Source organism: Gekko japonicus, unplaced genomic scaffold (genome assembly GCF_001447785.1).
Source record: "Gekko japonicus isolate JY-2015 unplaced genomic scaffold, Gekko_japonicus_V1.1 scaffold412, whole genome shotgun sequence".
Taxonomy (NCBI): domain Eukaryota; kingdom Metazoa; phylum Chordata; class Lepidosauria; order Squamata; family Gekkonidae; genus Gekko; species Gekko japonicus.
The window spans coordinates 523,698-544,891 of record NW_015160847.1 but is presented as its reverse complement, the minus strand read 5'-3'; positions in this window follow the sequence as shown (position 1 = coordinate 544,891).

The window sequence follows — 21,194 nt, the reverse complement described above, 5'->3', positions numbered from 1 at the left end:
GTCAGGCCTCCCGAGGCCCCAGCACAGGGACCCAGACGCTCAGCAAGGGCACGTCAGCCTCCAGCGTACCTGAAAGACTATGTTTCATAGGGCAAGGTCCGGACTATGGGGGGAGGGGTGTAGTGTCCGCGGACCGCCACCGGAGGTCAGCGCATATGCACGGCAGCCTCCAGCGTACCTGAAAGACTATGTTTCATAGGGCAAGGTCCGGACTATGGGGGGAGGGGTGTAGTGTCCGCGGACCGCCACCGGAGGTCAGCGCATATGCCCTAGCTTCAGTCCGAACAACAATGGGGACTAGGATCCTAGTCCCTCCTCTGGGGAACCAATGGGATCCGTGGCGGGAGATTTGAACCCACCAATGGTGACCAGGGGCGGTCCCCAGGTGTGTATATAGTTGGCCTGCCGGCCGTTTATCTTTTGTCTTGTTGTGTGCTAATAAAGCGTGCTATGCACCACGTCGTTGTCTATCGTTCATCCATGCGGCTACCCACTACATAACAACTTCTTTCCTTCCTTCTCCCTCATAACGTCTCCTTGTTACGGCTTCTTTCCATACCTACAGCCCACCTTTCTCCTCCTTTGCTCCATTTTTCTTTCCTCCCCTCCTCTACTCTGACTTCATTTCCTCCAGTCATTCTATTTTTCAGGCCTGCCTATTCCTTCTTATCCCCAATTTACATCACTTCCTGTTTCAAAGTGATAATGCAGTAGCCATCTTGGATTGCCTAGACAACCACAGTTGATGTGGCAATCCAAAATGGGTGTAGAGATCTCATGAAGACATCATGCAAGATTGCTGCATTTAACATGTTATTTTACACTTTAAATTTCCCCCCTACAAACCTGCAGATTCTCTCAGGTTTCTAGAAACATCCCCCTTGATTATCCATAGTCACATTGTGTGGATTTTTGATCTGTACTCTGGGGCCAGGTTCAAAATAAATATGTAAATATTAGCAGGGGGAAATGTTAAATGTATTTAGAACATTTGTTATGGGGTGGCCAAGTTTCCCCACTTTGGCAGGCAGTCTCTCATCCTCTGCCTTGGTCCCCCACTGCTGCCCATTAGGGTGAGGGAGAATGGGTGGCCGAAAATGGCAACCTATGATGTCACTTCTGGCTGCATAACTGGAAGTGACATTGCTATGTTGCAGGACATTCTAGGATTCCCCCATAGAGTTTCAGGGAAATCATATAGTCTCCCACAACAGCCATGTGGTGTTGCAGGATGCCATTTTGATAAGTCACTGCCCCCTCAGAACCTAATTTGATACCCACTAATATGACAAATATGGGTGGTAAATCCTGCTGCATAAATAATCTTAGTCCATGCATTCTGTTCTGAGGATGTTTTGAAGCACCAGAGGAGTACAAGAATTTCCTAATAAATGGAAAGCTTAGGCCAGTTCATACATTACTATTTTACTGCTAATTCCATGGGGAAATGATGTACATACACAAACCCTGTCCAAGATCTGTATACAGGAAGTGTGTGGCAAGCAGAAGTGACAGCAGTGATCTGAAAATCTCTACTTTCCCCCTTTTTCAAATCAAACACATCATTATTTTTGCCTCTTATTCTGCTTCCTGACTTTTGCATTGAATTTACATGATTTAATGTTTTTGCAAAAGCTGCATATAAATAGTGTAAAAATGTCTTGGAAAAAAATCATAAATATCAGCAACAAAAATGAGGTAAAAGAAATGGGGGATATTTATATAACCCAGTAATTTACCGTATGATTTGCGTGTGCCTCAGTAAGCAAGAAATATCATAAATTGGTTTTAAATGTTGTTGCCAATTGCAAAGACTCAGAATACAAAAAGAGAACACCATTTTGAAGCAAAGGAAAGACTTTAGTGTATCTTACAAGCAGCAGACATGTCTAAATTTATAGGATATATGCAAACTACAGATGGATGAGAGTAGAGAAGCCTAGGTGTTTTTTTTAATAGCATGCCGGTTTCTCCCCCCGCCCCATTTTATACTGTGATTCACAATTCTTCTAAGCTTCTTAATTCATCAGTTTTACGAGAATGGAAAAACAGAAAAGTGTGTGTTGGTTCATCCCAGTGGTTATGCAATAGTGTTGTTGTCTAACAGCACCATCTTCTGGCCAGATGGTTTCAAGAAACCCAGAACACAACCCACATAATACCTTTTATTAAGACCAGACAAATGACACACATAACAATGTTTTCCATGAAGACAGATCCAGGTGGGTATTTGTGTTGGTCTGAAGCAGTAGAACAAAGTGCATAAAACTCTGTTGGTCTTAGCCACTGGACTCAAACTTTGTTCTACAAGACTGTGTGTGAGCTTTTGAGTCTACCTGAATTCTTCCTCAGGCTGGATGTTACCTAAATAAATAACTAAAAATGTTTAAAAAGAGAGAAAAGAAAATTCTTTAGGACATGACGGTAAGCCTTGCTCAAACTTGTATTGTGTATTATATGCACAAGAGCTTCAAATGGTGCCAATTTCAAACTTAAAATATACATTCTTTTATCATGTACAACAAATTAATATGGCTGGTAGACAGAACAATAAGTGGCCGGCTTTAATATGCTTGGAATTTGCTGAAAGCGGGTTCAGGCCTGATCTTAGATTATGTGGATCATCCTGGAACAGCTAGGGGGATCCCCCCCCCCTCCTTCTCAATCTGGTGGAAAGCCAGCATGTTTCTGTCTTGTCACAGATTGGTTGATGGGACTGGAAGTCAAAAGGGTTTGATGGAGATGTGAGAGCACACCATGCGGCACGAGTTTTCATAGGGCAATTCAAACATGAGAAAGAGGGGGTGGTACAATCCTTCCTTGACTGTTCCTTTACACAGCTGGGGGAGAATTCAGACATGCAAACGCCTCTCTTTCCTCCTGTCTTCTAGAAAGACAACCATGAGGTAGGAAAGGGCTTGCAAGGGCTATGTGAGTGTTGTGTGTGCCTGGGAAAGATCTGGAAAATAGGTAATATGTGTGCAAATGGGATGAGATACATTGAGGGCTCAGCACAACTGTGTAAATGAAAAGAAGACATGTTATTATTAAAAAGAAGCAAAAAACTAATCAGGAGGGTTTTTTCCCTAAGTGTTCAATTGAACAGTTTTAATAGCTTTAGTCTATCAATTACTGTGATAGGTTAAATAATCCTCCCATTTACGCTTCAGCAAGTATCTTTCTATTCACCCCTCACCCCTTCTTCTAGAGGCACTTTATGGGGATGCATGTATATTCAGAGCTGTAGGTGATGAGATCATCAAATGTGGGTGGTAGCGGCCAAAATCATAAAATGTGGTTGGTAGTGACCATTATATCTACTACAGTGGCCAAGAATCCCATAGAAAAAATGGCGTGGCCTTTATAGTCAACAAGAGAGTGAGAAAGGCCGTAGTAGAAGAAGAGGAGATTGGATTTATACCCTGCCCTTCACTGCCCAAGGGAGTCTCAGAGCAGCTTACAAACTCCTTTCCCTTCCCCTCCCTACAACAGACACCCTGTAAGGTAGGTGGGGCTGAGAGAGCTCTGACAGAAATGACTCTTTTTCAAGAACAGCTGTGCCAGGACTATGGCTTGCCCAAGGTCATGCAGCAGGTGCAAGTGGAGGAGTGAGGAATCAAACCCAGTTCTCCCATATTAGAGTCCATGCACTTAACCACTACACCAAACTGGCTCTCATAATGGGATACAATACAGTAATGGGATACAATCTCAAAAACGACAGAATGATCTTGGTTTGAATCCAAGGCAAACCATTCCACATCACAGTAATTCAAGTCTATGCCCCAACAACTGACGGAGAAGAGGCTGAAGTGGACTGGTTCTGTGAAGACCTACAACCATTGTTTCCTCTAAGATGAGTTAGTGTGAGTTAGCTCACAGTTTTTTCACCTCCGGCTCACAGATTTTTGTCTCAGCTCAGGGAGGATGACTCTAGAGCAAACTGATTTATGCAGTAGCCAAATCGCTTGCTCACTAAAACAAGTCTATGCCCCAACCACTGACGCAGAAGAGGCTGAAGTGGATTAGAGGGAACATTGCCTACAACACCTCCTAGAACTAACACCAAAACAAGATGTCCTTATCATCATAGGGGACTGGAATACTAAAGTAGGAAGTCAAAAGGTAACTGGAATAACGGACAAGTTTGGCCTTGGAGAACAAAATGAAGCTGGGCAAAGGCTAACAGAGTTTTGTCAAGAGAACACACTGGTCATAGCAAACACCCTCTTCCAACAACCGAAGAAGAAGAAGAAGAAGAGATTGGATTTATACCCCGCCCTTCACTACCCAAAGGAGTCTCAGAGCGGCTTACAAACTCCTTTCCCTTCCCCTCCCCACACCAAACACCCTGTGAGGTAGGTGGGGCTGAGAGAACTCTGACAAAGACTGCTCTTTTTCAAGAATGGCTGTGCCAGAATTATGGCTTGCCCAAGGTCATCCAGCCAGGTGCAAGTGGAGGAGTGGGGAATCAAACCCGGTTCTGGTGAAGAATAGGTTTAAGGGACTAGATTTGATAGACAGAGTGCCTGAAGAACTATGGATGGAGGTTCATGCTATTGTACAGGAGGCAGCAATCATCACTACCATCCCAAAGAAAAAGAAATGCAAGAAAGCAACGTGGTTGTCTGATGAGGCTTTACAAATAGCAGAGGAAAGCAAAAGGCAAAGGTGAAAAGGAAAGATTTACCCAACTGAATGCAGATTTCCAGAGAACAGCAAGGAGAGATAAGGAGGCTTTCCTAAATGAACAATGCAAAGTAATAGAGGAAAACAATAGAATGGGAAGGACTAGAGATCTCTTCAAGAAAACTGGAGAAATCAAGGGAACGTTCTGTGCAAAGCTGGCCATGATAAAGGACAAAAATGGTAGGGACCTAGCAGAAGCAGAAGAGATTAGGAAGAGATGGCAAGAATACACAGAAGAACTATACAAGAAGGACCTAATGTCCTTGACAACCACGATGGTGTGATCACTGACCTCGAGCTAGACATCCTGGAGTGCGAAGTCAAATGGGCCTTAGCAAAGCTAGTGGAGGTGATGGTATCCCAGCTGAGCTATTCAAAGTCTTAAAAGATGATGCTGTTAAAGTGCTGCACTCCATATGCCAGCAAATTTGGAAAATGCAGCAGTGGCCACAGGATTGGAAAAGGTCAGTTTACATTCCAATCCCAAAGAAGGGCAATGCCAAGGAATGTTCAAGCTATCGCACAATTGCACTCATTTCACACGCTAGCAAGGTCATACTCAAGATCCTACAAGCTAGGCTTCAGCAGTACATGGATAGAGAACTGCCAGAAGTACAAGCTGGGTTTCGAAGACGTAAAGGAACTAGAGTTCAAACTGCCAACATTCGCTGGATTATGGAGAAAGCAAGGGAGTACAAGAAAAACATCTACTTCTGCTTCATTGACTACACTGAAGCCTTTGATTGTGTGGATCACAACAAACTATGGCAAGTCCTTAAAGAGATGGGAGTACCAGATCACCTCACATGTCTCCTGAGAAACCTGTATAAGGGTCAAGAAGCAACAGAACCGGATATGAAACAACTGATTGGTTTAGCATTGGAAAAGGAGTATGACAAGGATGTATATTGTCACCCTGCTTATTTAATTTATATGCAGAGTACATCGTATGAAATGCCTGCCTGGATGAATCACAAACTGGAATTAAGATTGCCGGGAAAAACATCAACAACCTCAGATATACAGATGATACCACTCTAATGGCAGAAAGTGAAGAGGACCTAAAAAGCCTCTTAGTCAGGGTGAAAGAGGAGAGCACAGAAGTTGGCTTGAAACTATAAGAAAGGCAGAGTGCTGAAGAATAGATGCTTTTGAATTATGGTGCTGGAGAGGCCTCTTGAGAGTCCCCTGGACTGCAAGGAGATCAAATCATCAAGGGAAGCTGAATCTAAAATACTTTGGGCACCAAATGAGAAGGGAGCACTCACTGGAGAAGACCCTGATGCTGGAAAAAGATTGAAGGTCAATGAAGACGGGGACGGCAAAGGATGAAATGGTTAGACAGTGTTATCGCTGCAACAAACATGAAATTGGGCAAACTCTGGAGGACGACGGAAGACAGGAGATCCTGGCGTGATGTGGTCCATGGGGTTGCGAAGAGTCGGACTCGACTGTGCGACTGAACAACGACAACAACAGTGGCCAAAACACTTTTATGAAAATGTATTCTTTAACACTGCATATGAATACGTTTGATTGGGGGTTTATTGCAAGAGTGCTAATGAAAAGGGCACTTTATTTTTATTTATTTATCTCATGCTCACAACCAACGTTTATTTATTTATGTTGCTTCTACCCTGCCTGCCTTCCCAATGGGGACCCAAGGCAACTTACATCATTCTTCTTTTCTCCATTTAATCCTTACAACAAATCAGTTAGGGTAGGTTAGGGTAATAATAATAAGAGTTGGATTATACCCTGCCCTTCACTTGGAGTCTCAGAGCGGCTTGCAATCTTCTCCCCTTCGTCTCCCCACAACAGACACCCTCTGAGGTAGGTGGGGCCGAGAGAGCTCTGGGAGAACTTCTTTTGAGAGAACAGCTCTGAGAGAACTGTGACTGACTCAAGGTCATCCAGCTGGTTTCATGTGGAGGAATGGGGAATCAAACCTGGTTCTCCAGATTAGAGTCCACCTAACCACTACACTAAACTGGCCCAAGGTCACCCAGTGAGCTTTCACGGTAGAGTGGAGATTTGAAGCTGGGTCTCCCAAATACCCATCGGACACTCTCATGATACCACATTGGCTCTCAGTTCACAAATAGGGTTGCCTGGAGGGAAAAAAAGTTCTGTCCTTTAATAAAGGCTTTATTATGGGCTGTTGAAGCTTTTCATGGCATGAAGGGAACTTACACCTTATAATACCATACCAATCTGTGAAAGGGACAGAACATTTTTTTCCTTTGGGCAGCTGGCAGGTCTACAGTTACAAGCAAATATTCAACATGTAGGTCAAAGAACCACCATTTATCAAGAGACCTTTTTCTCTGAAACACAAATTTACTTAGAAACTTGCCAAACTGAAAATGGTGTTGTGTACTTGCATAGAGGATTTTAATGTATTTAAACTTATTCTTGTGGATTCTCATTTGGATTAAAAAGAACAAATGGTGCCTAAATCCATACATTCCCACAAACTATGTACCTAAGTATAAAATTATAAGGTGCCTGAAAATCAGCCCCCTGTCAAATAGCAAGCTTCCTACAACAGAGAGAATGTTAGAGTGTTATCATTTATTTTACACCTTCAGAGTAGTGTATCAGTGGAGCTGAACAGAAAACGGAACTAAAACAAATGTATAAACCAAGCCCTCATTTTCACAACAAGCTTGAGGGAGCAGATGGCTTTAGACCAACAAGGCCAAGTAACCAGAGTCCCAAGTGCATTCACTTGCAGCTCATTGACAGAGCATTTAATCCTGTGAAAACTTAAAAACAATAAACTTGCAACTTGTAAGGCATACTTTTTAATTGCACTTGAAGCTGAAATACTAAGCACCCTTACTCTGGAATAAACCTCATGGAAGGGGGGGGGGGTATGACTTGCTTTGCAGTGCAATGCTACATGCTCAATTCCCCTCGGATTTATTCCCTTATAATTGCAGCCTCACCAGGAGCACTCCTATTGAAGTTAGTGGTCCTTATGTTTACGATTGCAGTACCCACCTTCGGATAACATTAATCAGCTATAAACACCTTTCATTGGAATACATGTCTCACAGAGTTAAGTAAAAATACCTGCAATATAGGAGCCCAAGTTGACATTTTTTCATAAAGTTGTTGATAATTTAAGTACCATTAACACAATAACATTTCATATGTGCATTAAATATTGCAGTTATTGCTATATAAGTATTTTTCTCTTCCCACAACACCACAGAGCATTTACTCTGGCCAGATGCAATGCTATGCCTTTCGCTATTCTATATGGCAGATTTAACAAGATATCTCACTCAGCCAGATTCTGCCTCTGCAAAAAAAGTTGTGTTGAGTCAATTACTCATGTCCTTCTGCATTGTCACCTGTATGTGGATTTGCATTCTACTTTAAGCAGCATGGTGGATTGCCCTGATGCACTTAAGGCACACAGACTTCTAAATGATTTCTGTTCTAATATCACTGAGAAGGTGGCCAAGTTTCTCCACTCTGCTTTAAAGCTGCGCCAAAGGACCCCAGAGACATAATATTTTCAAAGGTGTGTTTTAACCTGCTCTTAGATTGTACAGTCTAGAGATATAGTATTTTAATAGGTGTGTTTTCAATCTGCTCTTAAATCCTATAATCTGTATTGACAATTTATGCTGATAAAGGCTAACTTGAATTTGAACTACTATTTTTCTCTCTCTTTCTCTCTCTTGCAGTTAACATACTCATCAGTTGACACCATACACATTTCAGGTGATTTGTAGTGCAATTCTATGTTTAAGGCCATTGAAACTAAGGGGCTCAGCCTCTGCATTGGGATTGTATTGTGGGAGAGAGAATATCTTTTCCTAAAGAGTTAACTCTTATTTTTAGTTTACTGTTCTTATTTTGCGAATAAATTTTACATCTATTTTCTCTTCTTTCTTTTTTTAAGTACTATTCTTATTATGGCTCCTTCGCCTATAATAGAACAGCAGACACAATGCTTCCCTCCCCATCATTCTGTTACTGGCACCAGTCAGTCATATTGTTCTCGGGTTGATTTGCAGCCATTGCTATAGACCCCGCTGCAGCAATACATCAGGAGGAAAGATGCTTCTGAATTCCTTTCCCGATAAGGGGCAGGTGTGCTACGGGTCGCGTCTCCCTCCCATTCAGCGACCCGATCCAGCTGCTTTTCGTGGAGGCTTGCCACAGGCAGTGAGTTGGGGGCTGAAGGGTTGATCCGCGGCGGATCATTCGCCGCCCGCTTTCTTTTGTTGTAACAGCTTCTCGCCGGCTGCTGGGAGCTGCACTGAGCAGCAGGGAAAGCCAGCGAGAGGGTAGGGAGTGGGTGCAGCTAAAAGCGGGAGACGTTGCAGAACAAGTGCGTCAGAATCGGAGAGAGCGGAGAAGGGGAGGGACGGCGAGGATGAGCTCAGGCGCCGGGCAGCAATAGTGGGAGAAGCCGAAGGTGAGCCGGGGTGGCTTCTTAAGCGCGCAGCCCCCGCCGCCCACCTTTGCCGCCCTTTTTCCTGCAGCCCCAAAGGACAGCTTGGGCAGAGGTGAGCGACTGGGTAACTGGTGGCAAGGAGGAGCTTTGGATTGATGCCAAACTGCTTGTGGGGTGAGGTGACATTTTCAGTCTCTTCCTCCTCGTCTCCTCCTACCAGATAATCCAGGACTAGTTTAGAGACCAGAAACCATCAGATCTGCTTTTTGGTGAGGGGAAGGGGATGCATCCTCTTTGCTAGGAATTCTGTGGGTGGAGGGAGATAATGGGACTCTGCGAACCCAAGGGGGGGGGGTGCGTAATCGTGCCAGGCAGTTGGGTACGGGGGCGCCCGTTCCTGTGTGAGGAAATGCTTGCTCGTGTTACATGCGCACGCCCACCGTTTCATGCTCTTTAGGCCTTTCTGCGCCAGCTAGGTGCGCGCTTGTGTGTGTGTGTGTGTGTGGTGGCATGCCTTATGTAGCCCAGGGGATCTGGCTGAGACTCCTTACATTCTTGAGTGTGTTTCTTAGCTTCCCCTGATGGGATCGAAGTGGCCTTCTGCCCTCACCCTCCCTTGCAAGATTTCCCTTGCACGCCCACCTCTCTGGTCAGTGGATTATCTGGGGAGCGCTCGGAATGTGATGTGAGGGGAGCACTTTCATGCCGGTCTCAGCTGTGCAGAATGAAATAAATCTGCGCTCTGCGTTCAGATTGTTCTAGTCAAAATGAAGACCAAGGGAACAATGGGTTTAGATGAGGTAGATGATTTGCAAATGCAGCTCAGCAAAATTCCTAATTGTGATGAGTAGCCTTCTGTTAGCATTCCTCCCCCCCTTTAAACAGATCTTTTCCCCTCCCCCGTTGTAGCGTTTGCACGGGCCATTAAAAATTGCCGGGCAACGGGGCGATGCCAATGATAGTGTTTAAAGCCTGTTGCAAAGGGCGGGGGGTATGCAAAAAATGCATTTTCAAAAATCTGTGAAAGGAGTACAATCTGTTAAGGATGCTGGAAGGTTGTACGGCTTCTCTTGTAATCGGGTGTTTACACAAAGGCTTTGTAACATGTAAAGGGTTAACTTTGCCAGTAGGAGGGCTTATTGAAGGGGTGGAGTTGCACATGCTTAGATGACGGTGGGCTTTGGCCCAAAGTAGACATTTAGGTAAGTTGGTGTTATGGGGATCTGGGGATATCGCAATTTGACTGGATTTGGGTAAAATGAGTTAGGGGCTGTTGTAGAAGGAAGGTGTGGGTGGTTATGGTTTTTGCACGTAGGCATTGTAAGTTGTTGTTTGTGCTGTGGTGGGCTTCACCCGTAGTAGGAGTAATGTGGAAAATCCACGTGATGTGTAGAGGAGCCAGTTGTAACTGGAAGTGCATACCTGAAAACATCTATTGCGCACCCACTCCCGGCATTTTTGTGAGCCATGCAGAGGCATAATAAATCTAGAGTGCAGCAGCAAAGCTGGCCTTCTGAGCTTTTCCATCTCCTTTTCAAATTAATTCCCTCAAAGCATGCTTCAGATTCTTGTGTCTCCTAGATTTCTTCTTTTCCTCGAATTAGCCTAAGAAGACTAACTGATTTGCATCTATCTCCTGTTATGTATGGGGAATCACGTAATTTTTCTGGCCTTGGGGTGACTCTCTGACGGAGTTGGAGAACCTCCACTTGTTTGCACATGCACTTGTGCCCTCGGACTTCCACAGGACCGCACTAAATGCAAATTTAATGGGGGGCAATTGAAACATCACCAATTAATTGCACCATAGTTAGAAATTCTAATCAAGATGTGAGATACTTGATTTTTCTATGGAAGAATGTATATTTCAAATTATTTGTTGTTTCATAAACCTAATTAACAACGAATACAATGCCAATACAATGTTAAGCAAGCTTGGCAGTTAGCAAAGTTGTAATTAATGTTTTCCATGTGATTATCTCAAGGGGGTTGTGTAAGTGAGTACAGTTATGTTTCATTGATTTGTAAACTGGGAGAAGGGGATAAAACTATAAATACATATAGTAATCCACATAAAACATCAAGTTAGGAATTCCCCTGGTTGCCTTTGCAGGTCAGATCAAAATCGGTGCTAAAATTCTGTGTTTCTTGACATATTGGAAAAGATAATTGCAATCACCAGTCTGATATGGAACTTACATGTAATGCAAGTGATGAGCTACCCCAGTGACTTCCATGGATGAGAGCTGAATTCTGGTGGGTTCCACATGGATATTTTTTTGCCCTGTGAAATGCCTTTGCTTGTTTTAGAGAGCCTCCTCAAGCCATCCCACTCATTGGCTTTACTCCCTCTAAGATGGAGCAAAAAAAACCCCCAACAACCTCCTTTGTTGTGACATAAAGAGAAAGTGGATAGTAGCCTCTGTGTGGAAGCTTAGTCCGTAGCCAGTCTGGGAAGAGGTGAAGTTCAGCTTCATTTTTTCTCCTGCCCCTTTCAGGCCTTCAGCTGTGGCGGGGCAGCTGAACACACTATTTTTGTTGGAAGATTTCTGGTTCTAATTTTTCTGGTTTACTCTGCACTTTTCCTCCTTAAACATCAAAAGGCACTCAGGTGGGTAGATGTGTTGGTCTGAAGCAGCAGAACAAAGTTTGAGTCCAGTGGCACCTTTAAGACCAACACAGTTTTATTCAAGGTATGAGCTTTCGTGTGCACACACACTTCCTCAGATACAGTGAAACAGAATTTCCTCAACCATTACACATAGGAAGAGAGAGGGCAGGGGAGTTAGTTGCCAGGAAGGGACAATTAGAGTTGAGACAGAAACAGAAATGGAAATTACCAATCCATACATATAGGTAGAGGGTGAGCAGTGAATTATCATACATTGTGCACAACTGAAGTGTGAAGTTTTCACTCATTTATTTAGTGACAACCCATTAAAGAGACACTAATGAGCTATTTGTCTTCTCCAGCCTCTTTTCTTTTTTGGAAACTAAGGTTGTTGCTTTGACTGAATAATCTTCGGTCTTCACTAATGTAGCCATTTTTCTGGCTGCTTCTTTCAGACTCCTGCATTCAAAATGGCATGTAGACTTTGATTTAGAAGCCAAACCTCAACCCTAGAAGAACTTGTTCCAGGTTGATCTGCTGGGAATGGCCAGCTAGTGCAAAATGGGAGAGTGAACTCTAAAATGCTCCTAGGCTGAAATCTCCTGGCCTTTCAGTCCTTCTCCCACTGTTGGTATGCACATGTGGAAAAACAAAAAGACAGTTCTAAATGTGCAGTATCAGATTTCTGACATGTGCAAAAACAAGCAGTTCTAAATGTGCTTTTTCTGAGATGGGTTTCTAAATCAATTTACAACTGCAAGTCAGCATGCCTGTGCTTTGCCACTCGTACAATTAAAGTCCTGCATTCCTTGCTAGTTCTGTGTTATAACAGAAGATCATCGATCATAGACGAGCGGGCAACCAGTTTCTTTGTTATAGAATGCCTGATAATCTTCTGTGGAACCCTGAGGTTCCTGTGTTGGAAAACCAAGCAAATAATTCATTCATGGGATGTGAATTTGTTATAATAAGTCTAGCAGAATAGTGCTGAGCTTAAAGAGCTCTATGATGCCTCCAGTGAGTTGGTAGATGTTAACTGTAGATCCTGGTGGGGACTTTTTTTTAACCTTTCCAGCGTAAGGTGTTGGATAACATCAAATGCCCAGGCACTGTGAGTATTTGTTGCACTATCTGTTCTCATATCTGACTGTGCCCAGTTTCTACAATGTAGGGTGCGGAAATTGCTTAAACCATTGCATAACAGAAGTGTGCGATGCTGCCACACGTGGCTGTCACAATAGCACGTATTTTGTGAATGCGTTCACTTGGCGGCTTTGTATTCTGTAACAAACTAACGTATGCTTGATGAATTTCCACAGAAGCTATGTTACTCACCTTGAGAAAACGATTTACTTGCAGAAGTAATTTTCTGACTAGTCGTAAACATGTTTACTTGGAACTAATTCCTCTGACACTGCTGAGATTTGCTGTATGGTAAGCGTGCTGATCATTGCCTCCTCTGTTAAACTGTATTTCCTGGTCCATTATGAACTAGGCCTAGTTCCCATGTTTTTACTTCAGTTAACTATATATATATAAGTGGTTTTCTTGCCACTGCTGTAGAATGCTGCTCACTCACTATTAGCCGTTTGGAAAGGAGGCTTTAGGTGAAGACAGGTAAAAATTTCGTTTCCAAACCAGTGAGAAAATTTGTACACACGCTCATGGTGGTGAGTTCAAACACACTTCTTCAGGGGTTGACCTTTGAACAAAATAGGGTGTAGGGGAAGCTGAGCTCAACAGTGGTGGGGTTGGATCCAGCACATCTCTTCTGCATGTTGACTTCCATCCCCAGAGCAGTGTTCCCTCTAAGCTTAGTATGAGTTAGCTCACAGTTTTTCAGTCTCCAGCTCACACATTTTTGTCTTCGCTCAGGAAGGATGGCTCCAGAGCAAACTGATTTATGCAGCAGCCAAATCGCTCACTCACAACTTTAATGCCAGTAGCTCACAAACTAGAATTTTTGCTCAGAAGACTCCACAGCTTAGAGGAAGCATTGCCCCAGAGTGCAACTTTCTCAGTTCCCACCACCTGTAGCATCCCAAAATGCTCTAGAAATCCTGTTCTTGAGGGTTTCTGGTGGCATCTTGAGCTGCCACAAGAAGGGGGAGCTGAGAAATTCATGTTCTGCAGATGGATGCCTTTGTGCTCTCAGCTGCTATGGCAGATTCAACCTCATTTCCCCAACCCACAGAGCTAATTTGTGTTTTGAAAATATCACTTTTTAATGATTAAGGTGAAAAATGTACCTGTGGGAGAAGATAATACCAGACTGGCATGCCTAAAGCGTGGAGAGGGCAGAGGCAGGAATTACAACCCAACCAGCATTTGATTTGTTCATATGTTCATCTGCCCACCAAGTTGTGATTGTAAGAAGAAGCCAAATTCACCCTGTGTTGCTTGTGTGAGGAAACTGGTGTTAAGTGCCAGTTGTACTAAAGCTGTGGATGATTGCAGGTTATTTTATGTAGGAAAAGTAGGTATGCTTGTGTTAGAGGTCCTTGGATAGTGTCTGTGCCATCACTGCTCGAGTCCTTACTCTAGTAGTAAGATCTGGGCTAGCCTGTACTCGAGATCACTGTAATCCAGTCCACAAAGCAGTGTAGCTTTGTAATGAAAGAGCAGTAGACTCCTTTAATTCACCCTCTGCTGTTTATGTGACGATGTTACCCTGGGGTCAGGTGGGTTTTCCGATTCTTATTGTTTCATTGGAGGATCACTTGGAGATGCTGCCCAGATTTCAAGCATTGGTTTGATATCTGCAAGTCCAGGTATTTCCCTTGTATGCCTTTTCTGTCTGCTGATAGGGGTGGGCCACAAGGAAGGCAAGTTGGTGGGGGGCAGTCTACCATCTTGACAGATCCAGATGTTGCCTTAACATCCTGCTTTTCTTTTCTTTTTTTTAAGGGGGATTTATAAATCACAGTGTTGTCCTGAAGGCTGTCTTCTCCTGTGAAAACAGGAAATTGCGATTGAGGAGATAGGCTCCTTATCTTCTAATAGGAAAGTCCTTGCCTTCAAGAAGGGTCTCTCCCTATGCTGTCTGTCTTCCTAATGTTGAGGGAAGAAGCAATATACAAAGTAATTGGAGAACTTGGAATTCTGAAATTGGATATTTCCTCAGAATAGAACACAACGTGTATTTTTTTTTTTTTAATCCCTGAACATTTGCCAGGATAGTGGGTTCCATTACTATGTTACATGAGTTTGGAGGTTGATGCCTGAGATTTATTATCCTGCATTTAAGTCTGATACATTCGTCAGTATAACTCTGAAGCTTGTATATATTTATTCCAGTGCATGTAGGATTCCCTAATATTTCTTAACTGGATATAATACTGAAAACTATCCATAGTATAGTAGTTAAGCTGTGGACAGAAGATCGCAGTTCAGATTTCTGTTAGTTTCTGACATAAACTCTGGATAGCCTCCCTCAGTCTCTTGTTCACCTTAAGAATTTGTTTCAAGCAGAATGTATGTAAAAAGAAGGTGCATTATTTCATTAACAGATCTTGCCCCAGAATCTTTCATTCTGCAGGTTCAGCATACTTAATTCTTTTGAAGGACAAGTTTTAATTGCCCTTCACACAATTTGAATATGATGCTGGAACAGGATTAGTTCCACAGTAGCCTTTTTAAGGCATTTTAAAAATTAATCTATAGGAAAAATGTTTCTATAGGAAAAGTGGGTTGGAAAAGTGTATGTTCGTTTGCTTCAGTTTGCAAATTAGAAAGTAAAATTGGTGTATGTATTAGTATGAATATCAGAGATTGGGGATTGTTGACATTCTCAGATAAAAGGCAGCTGTCTCTTCAGTGGCAATAGCTTGTAGTGGATCCTTGCTGGCAATTTTAAATGCTGCTCCTGTCTGTTTGGTGTAGAATAAGCCACCGATGAAGGCATTCATAAAAATCTCCAGGCTTAGAAATTTTCTGTCCCAGACAAGGAGGAAGATCACCTTTGAAGTACATGGAAAATTTCATCAACAATTTGTTGACCACAATCTGTGTTCTTGTTCTTTTAATGTGACTTGCAGAGATACCTTGTTGTAGTCCTTAACAAAGAGCTTAGTATTGCAGGGATCTGTGTGAGTAGTCCTATTAACTACACAAGGCTACTTGCAGTATGTAAGATTCTACACCAGTGTAGTGTTGGAGTAGGCAGCTATTTTAAGGTCCAGATTCTGGAAGACCATTAGTGTTCTGCCACTACACCCTGTACATTTCTAGCCCTATTGGTGTTGCCACACCTCTTTAGTAGCCAGAGCATTTAAACTAATTTGTACCCCATCTCAGATACAGTCTGGAAAAGAGAAGAAGAAGAATGTGGTGACCTCCTATTAGGGAGGACTGTGTTTCTCTTTAAATGTGCTCTGTATTTCTATAAAACTGGGTAGATTCGGCTGCCATCAGGAATTTAAGGATTTCCAAACCTTCTGTTTCTCTTATTGATAGGGTAACACAGGCTCAAGGCTTTTCAGGGATCTATTGATATGAATTCTGGGATATATTTAAATAAAATAGGATTTATTGAAAGTGGAACAAAATAAAAAGTTGGTAATTATTTAACTGGTTGGGAATAAGGTTTCTGTAAATGAACTTGTCAACTGTATCACTTTAACACCCATTTACTAATCCTTCTCGGATCCCACAAAGATTCTTTAGTCTCTCTCACTCTCTGACTCCACACAGCATTGTCAGAGCTCTCACTGACTGAAAAACCAACAGAACAACATCAACTGTTTTTTCTCCAACTGTCATTCTCCAATCTCTCACTGACACACCCTCACAGATCCACACAGAATAACTCCTCCCACACTCTGCTGTCCACCCATCACGGCACTAGTTACTATCAAACATTTAAAGGGACACACACTCTCTCAAACAAGGAATCATCACAAAGAAGAGATTGGATTTATGCCCTTCCCTCCACTACTTGAAGGAATCTCAGAGTGGCTTACAGTCTCCTTTCCCTTCCCCTCCCCACAACAGACACCCTGTGAGGTAGGTGGAGCTGAGAGAGCTCTTTCAAGAACTGTTTGAGAGAACAGCTCTGAAAGAACTTGTAACTGACTCAAGGTCACACCAGCAGCTGCTTCTGGAGGAGTGGGGAATCAAACCCGGTTTTCCCAGATTACACCAAACTCTCGAAGGGTAGCTCCCACTACACCAAACTCTCGAAGGGTAGCTCTGTTTGCTGCTGCTGCCAGAAAAAAATAGCCTCTTGACACTTTAAAAACTGGCTCTATTGTGGTATTAATATCAATTAGCTAGAATCCACTTCACCAGATTCATGGATACATTTTATAATGAGAAAATGGTTTAATTCCCACTGAAATTGCCCTTTATTTCCTTTTGGATTATGTCAATTTTACTTAGCAGTTGGAACACCTAGAGTCCAAATAACTTGAGCAGTTTGGACAAAGCTGAAAACGCATAAAGCAGTATATTTAAAACTGGCTAATTTTAATAGTATTAAAATATCTAGCAAAAATGTAGCAGAACTAGTAGGGCAGTTTCTTTCAGTTGGACTTTCACTGAAGAGGTCTGCTTGCCTAGAAAAGATGGCAGTGCTGTTCTGACCAATGACTCTTCTGCTTGAAAGCCTTATGGTCTTCTGGGGAAGAGCTATCTACAGTGTACAAGTTATGTGAAGTTTTCTGGGATAGTTCTGGGTGGTCTACAGGTGGTCGTCAAAGAGTTCTTACTTTTTTGTGTCTGTTTAAAACAGGTTGCTAGCTACTGTGGTGGCAGATGAATACCAAAATATGATCACGCGTAGTGCTGTTTTTGTTTTCTGCCATCAAGTAACAACCGACTTATGATGACCCTGTCGGGTTTTCAAGGCAAGAGACGTTCAGAGTTGGTTTGCCATAGCCTGCCTCTGTGTTATGACCCTGGTATTCTGTGGTGGTCTCCCACCCAAATACAAACTGGGCTGACCCTGCTTAGCTTCTGAGATTGGGCTGTCCAGGTCAGGGTGATAGTTTTACATTGTCCGATCATGGGGTATTTTTAGGGCTAACCTGGAATTTTTTCAGCATGAGGAGATTGATAGAGGGGTAATGGTTTTAAACTTCCATGTATACTAGTGGCTATTTGGTGCTGGTGACTCGTTAATTATCGGTTACAGAAATATGGCATGGATGATCCATTATCTGTTTCCATTGTGGTTGCTGGTGCGGAACAAGTTGTTATCTTTGTGTCTCAGGTCAGAGATAAAGAGGAGTCTAGTGGCACCTTCAAGATTGAAGAAGATTTTATTCTATCTAAGCCTTCTATGCATTGCATTGCAGGAATTGGCCTGTAGTCCACCACAAAAAGGCCACTAGACTCTGGTTTCTTTTGGGCTGCAGCAGGCTAACGTGACTAGCTCTCTGGAAGGATCAGGTCAGAAATATTTTTCAGCTGAATGTTAACAATCTCCCCTTTGTTGGCCTTTATGCTTAAGGCCTTCATAATTGTTGTGAGCAATGTCAGGGCTGTACTCCCCCCCCCCCCCATTCAAAACAGATCTTGCAACTGGACTTTGAGGGAATACTGCCCTAACAGGAAAAATTGAAACTATACTACTGGCTGATGTCAGAGATGGAAAAGAATGAGTATTTTTGGTTTTACTTTGTATTCAGATTGAAAGCTATGATTTTTCTCTCTTACTAGTCTTTCAGCGGCATAAGCTGCTTCAGAGAGATTACACATAATGGTGGCTGCATTAATCGGGTTTGCTTGGTGGCTGTTGACAGCCTATTTTTGTATCTGACAAATGGAACTTTACTGAGTCTCAGTGTAGTGTTGGATGTCCTGAGACCTTGTGAAAGGTCTTATTTTCTGCTTTTGAACAGCTACAGGGAAACTGCCTGGAAAGGGACTGCAAGGATTTGGAGTGAGGTGCCATAAGTATGCTGATGACACAGCTCTGTTTCTTCTTTACATCTGAACCAGGTGAGGCAGTGTCATTTCTCCGTGACTGCCTGATTTTCTGAATGGGCTGAGAAAAGGGAAAGGTAGGGAAATAGGGGGATATGTCTGTGCCTTCGGGGGAATGCGGCCCCACGCAGAACAAGGGCTTGTGATGGATGTGACTTAACATTTGCATTTATCTCCAAGGCTCATCCAGTTTGACAGGCCTAGTTTCTGTTGTAGAAAGGGCTAAACTCCAGAATGGAGACTGGAATTCTAGGCCCATTTCAAGCTGCCTTTGTATTCTGTTTGAGTAACTGGCTACTAATGGATTTCTTCTGTCATTTCAGACAGACTCATTGTAGTAACTGGCTGCTAGCAGAATTTATTTACCTGGTCATACAAATCCGCTTGTGTTGGGTTAAGTGTGCTTGAGCTGCTTTTGAGGGAAACTGCTCTCTTCCATTTTCTACCCCTTTGTTGCTCTTCTGAATTGCTGTGGTATGCTATTTAAGATGTCTGTAGCACTTCCTACAATGCTGCTTTCCCCCCACCCTTTTTTGCTGCACGATCTTCCTCAGACTTTTTTTTAATGTTCTAAGTTGAAGTCTATAAAGGTAAAGGTTCCCTTGCCAGTTTGGTGTAGTGGTTAAGTGCGTGGACTCTAATCTGGGAGAACCGGGTTTGATTCCCCACTCCTCCACTTGCACCTGCTGATGTGACCTTGGGTCAGTCACAAGCTCTGGCACAGCTGTCCTTGAAAAAGAGCAGTTTGTGTCAGAGTTCTCTCAGCCCCACCCACCTCACAGGGTGTCTGTTGTGGGGAGGGGAAGGGAAAGGAGTTTGTAAGCCGCTCTGAGACTCCAAGTGAAGGGCGGGGTATAAATCCAATCTCTTCTCTTCTTCTTCTTCTTGCTCGAAAGCCAGTCGAGTCCGACTCTAGGGTTGCAGTGCTCATCTCCGTTTCAAAGCCGAAGAGCCAGCACTGTCCAAAGATGTTTCTGTGGTCATGTGGCCGGCATGACTAAACACCAAGGCGCACGGAAAGGTGTTACCTTCCCACCGAAGTGGTACCTATTTATCTACTTGCAATTTCTTGCTTTCGAATTGCTAGGTTGGCAGGAGCTGGAACTAGAGACTCCGTCATGCGGCTCACTCCGTCATGCGGCAACTCGGGTCTCAAACTGCTGAACTACTGACCTTCCACAGCCTGCAGTTCAGCGTCTTAACCCATTAAGATGCCTTGGCTCCATTGACTCAGTGGAGTCAGTGAAGTCAAGGCATCTCAAAGATGCTGCTATAGCACTGAAGTGCTATCTTGGTTTAGTGCTATAGCGCTCAGCTTAGATTGTTCCCAAAAAAAGTCTGAGGAAGATCGTGCAGCGAAAAAGGGTGGTGGTGGGGAAATGTGGCACTGTTTGAAATGACTATAGTACTTCAGAGACAGCTGAAACCCCCGTCCCTGTATCGCTTTACTTGAAATTGGGCCAAAGTCCTGTATCACTCGAAATCGGGCCAACAATGAATAACATCCGGTTTAGAATGGTAATGTGAAAAGGGGCCTAGTCTGTTCTGTTTCTTGTGTAGATTCCTTTGCTGTTCACCCAAAGGCTGTCTCTTTTCTCCCCTCCCCCATGTGTTGTTTGATTTCTTGTCCTTGTGAAGTGTCCTGAATTGCTCTGAGAAATTCCCCAAATTCCTGGTCAGTTATCTTCAGGGAAAGGTTTAGTAGAAATTTTAGCCTTCACAAAAATCTCCAGATACAAAATAAGGCTAGAAATACCCAACAATGCCCTCCTCAGCATGAAAAATAAAATCCTCTTAATAGCACAGGCTTCCCTGTTTGGCTTTTCACAAGGTTGTCTTGTAGAACAGCAGTGTTCTAACAGTGTCAGACCACCAATAATGAGAGGGTAGGCAAGGTTGGGGGTGAGTTTCATATGCGTGGCAGTGCCTCAGGATAGGTTATTCCCTATGTAAGCACCCACCACCGTATTTCAGAAAGTGGGAATCTTTTATTTAAAACATTTGTACCCTTCTCTCTCAATAAAATATTCATGAGGTTTTATAGTTTTTCAGTAAAATTATCACAGCCCCTCCAAAAAAAACTGGAACCCAGCTGGCACCACAATCGTTGGCCCTGAATATTAATTTGAATATTTACAGACACTGATTTAGCAGGTGTAACATGTTTCAAACAGAGAAGCAGAAGTAAAAATATTAAAAACATCAGGCACCAATGGGCACCATGTTGGGGACCCCTGGTATAACCCTTATCATATTCCCCCCTTCCCCTAGTTATCTCGTATAGAAAAACTTCTCCAGCCCCTTAATCATCTTGGTTGCCCTTTTCTGTGTTTTTCCCATTGTGCAATGTCCTTTTTAAGATACATTGACCAGAACTGTACACAGGAATCCAAATGAGGTTGCACCATACATCTATACAGGGGCATTATAATATTGGCTGTTTTATTTTCAGCCCCTATCCTAATAATCCCAACACAGAGTTCGCCTTTTTCACTGCTGTGGGACACTAGGTTGATACTTTCATTAAGCTATCTGCTATGATCCCAACAT